This window comes from Echinops telfairi, unplaced genomic scaffold (assembly GCF_000313985.2).
Source record: "Echinops telfairi isolate 266 unplaced genomic scaffold, ASM31398v2 ScPeMD7_7475;HRSCAF=8513, whole genome shotgun sequence".
Lineage (NCBI taxonomy): Eukaryota > Metazoa > Chordata > Mammalia > Afrosoricida > Tenrecidae > Echinops > Echinops telfairi.
Window position 1 is genome coordinate 1,013,991 of NW_022111379.1, and position 3,312 is coordinate 1,017,302.

Below are 3,312 nucleotides of genomic sequence, written 5' to 3' on the forward strand. Positions count from 1 at the left end.
ACTAGCAGGCCGTGTTAACTGTCAAGGTTATGAGAAACCAGTGAAGTCCGAGAGGGCGCACAGCTCAGAAAAGCCTAGGGAGCCCTGAGAACTAAACATTATGTGGTATCTTGGTTAAGGTCTTGGAAGAGAAACAGGACATGAAGTAAAAAAAGAGTCCAGGCAGACGCCGCCGCCTGAATGTGTAGTCTTGTCTGGTCCCTGTTGTGTCCAGCCATGGTCAACCCGACTGTGTTTTTGACATAGCTGTCGATGGCGAGCCCCTCGGCCGCGTCTCTTTCGAGTTGTTTGCAGACAAAGTTCCACAGACAGCAGAAAACTTCCACGCTCTGAGCACTGGGAAGAAAGGTTTTGGTTATAAAGGTTCCTGCTCTCACAGAATCATTCCAGAGTTTACGTGCCAGGGGGGTGACTTCACACGCCACAATGGCACTGGTGGCAAGTCCATCTGTGGAGAGAAATTTGAAGATGAGAACTTCATCCTGAAGCACACAGGTCCTGGCATCCTGTCTATGGCAAGTGCTGGGCCCAATACGAACGGTTCCCAGTTTTTTATCTGCACCGCTAAGACTGAATGGTTGGATGGCAAGCATGTGGTCTTCAGTCAGGTGAAAGAAGGCATGAACATTGTGGAAGCCATGGAGCGTTTTGGATCCAGGAATGGCAAGACCAGCAAGAAGATCACCATTACTGACTGTGGACAACTCTAATTAAATTTGATCTGAATTTTCATGTTTTATCTTAAGCAGCAGACCATTCCTGTGTAGCTTGGGAAATCACCCTTCTGTTCCCAGTATGCTTGCAGTAAAGTTTAATCTTGTGCTCTCACTCCAGTTCTTCGGGTTTCCTACTTTCCTTATGGCCCCTGAGTCCAGCTGGAAAGCAGAGTTAAGTTTATGATTATGAAATAAAAGATAAAAAAAAGAGTCAAGTGTGAATAAAGCACAGACTTTACATAGTAAGGCATGTGACAATATTGGTTCCTTTGTTTTGATAAGTTTAAACAAGAATGTTAGATGTTAACAATAAGGGAAAGTGGGTGCAGGGGACAGATTAACTCTTTGTAACTTCTTGGTAAACCTAAAACTATCCTAAAAGAAAAAGTTTATTTAGCTTTTTAAAATGGTAATATGGCAGGTTATTCAAGTTGATTTTAAGCCTCCAAATCATGTATAATGGTTCAGAGAAAAAAACAGAAATATCTCAGCATTGATTTGCAAAATAATCTAAGCCTTGGTAAACAGTTTGTAACATTATATGTAAGTGTATATAAAGTAGCTATCAGTCACTTCATATGTGACCGATACATTTTAATTCCCTAGTAGTAAGTATTTCAGAAGAAAACACTCCTTTTATTTCTGGTGTTCTAAGCATGAAGCCACACAAACTGAACTAAAGCAAATATGCACTATTAATTATATTAATAAAAATTGCACTTGACATTTTAAATCAATAAAATTTAGGTATAAAACTCTACTTGTGATGGTGAGGAGGGTGTAGGAGGCCAATGTAACCGAGAGGAATTACTGAAACCCAAATGAAGGCTGAACATAATAGTGGGACAACAGGAAAATATAAAGGAAATAGAGGAAAGAACTAGGAGGCAAAGGGCATTTATAGAGAGAGATCTAAATACAAGTATATACATATGTAAATATATTTTTATATGACAGGGAAATAGATCTATGTTCATATATTTATAGGTTTAGTATTAAGGTAGCAGATGGATATTGGGCCTCTACTCAAGTGCTCCCTCAATGCAAGAACACTTTGTTCTATTACACTGGCATTCCATGATGCTCACTCACCTTCCTGACACGACTGCTGAAGACAAAGCAGGTGCATAAGCAAATGTGGTGAAGAAAGCAGATGGTGCCGGGTTATCAAAAGCTATAGTGCCTGGGGTCTTAAAGACTTGAAGATAAACAAGCGACCATCTAGCTGAGAAGCAACAAAGCCCATATGGAAGAGGCACACCAGCCTGTGTGATCATGAAGTGTCAAAGGGATCAGGTATCAGGCATGAAGGAACAAAAAATCATATCATTGTGAATGAGGGGGAATTAGGAGTGGAGACAAGCCATCTGTAGGCAACTGGACATCCCCTTACAGAAGGGTTGTGGCGGAGACAAGCCAGTCAGGGTGCATGCAGTATGGCACCGATGAAACATACAACTTTCCTCTAGTTCTTTAATCTTTCCTCCCTGCACCCTCGCCCTCGCCGCCCCCACTATCATGATCCCAATTTTACCTTAAAAATCTGGCTAGATCAGAGGATGTACACTGGTATACATAAGAACTGGAAACACAGGGAATCCAGGACAGATAAAACCCTCAGGACCAATGATGAGAGTAGTGATACCAGGAGGGAAAGGGGAATGTGGGGTAGAAGTGGGGAACCAATCACAAGGATCTACATATAATCCCCTCCCTGGGGGATGGATGGGCAACAGAAAAGTGGGTGAAGGGAGATGTCCGACAGTGTAAGATATGACAAAATAATAATACTTTATAAATTATCAAGGGTTCATGAGGGGAGGGTTGGGAGGGAAGAGGAAAATGTGGAGCTGATACCAAGGGCTCAAGTAGAAAGAAAATATTTTGAGAATGATGAGGGCAACAAATGTACAAATGTGCTTGACACAATGGATGTATGTATGGATTGTGATAATAGTTGTATGAGCCCCAAGTAAAATGATTTTAAAAAAGAAAAAAAGAAATTTCACTTCACCATTAAATTTTTTTAAATTAATTAATTAGACTCTAATTGCAATACAGTGTTGAAACTTGTCCCCACGTCTCTAAGAACAAGAAGACTGTACCATACCTTACAATATTTTGATAACTAAATGAAAATTTCACTATCAATAATATACCATAATGCAGAATTCACAGTGATTTGAGGCCATACTCTTCATTTTTTGAGATCTGGACAATTCAAAAATCAAATGAAAACAAACTTTACTAATATTTTTTAACTAATCTGAATACCTTACCAAAAAAAGCTTCCATAAATCTATTTAAAAAAAGATATTTAAAAAACAGCAACAGGTAAAGGATACCAAACCCAAAACAAACCCTTTGTTTTGAGTCAATTCTAACTTATTTTGATCATGGACCAGAGAAGACCTGGTCTACAGGGTTTCTGAACTATACATCTTTACTGGGACAGACAACTTTTCTCCTAAAGAAAGCAGCTGATGGGTCTGAATCAGAACATACTGCCATTTAACTCCCATCATATCGGCAAAACTCAAAGAGTTGAGTTGGAATCAACTCAGTGGTAGTGTGTTTTTTTTTTTAACTGATGGTA

At 39.6% G+C, this 3,312-nt stretch overlaps 1 pseudogene; it reads left to right on the plus strand.

Moving 5' to 3' along the window:
* The first annotated feature begins 216 nt into the window (after positions 1–216).
* Positions 217–710, plus strand: LOC101649532 (annotated as a pseudogene).
* The last annotated feature ends 2,602 nt before the right edge of the window (positions 711–3,312 follow it).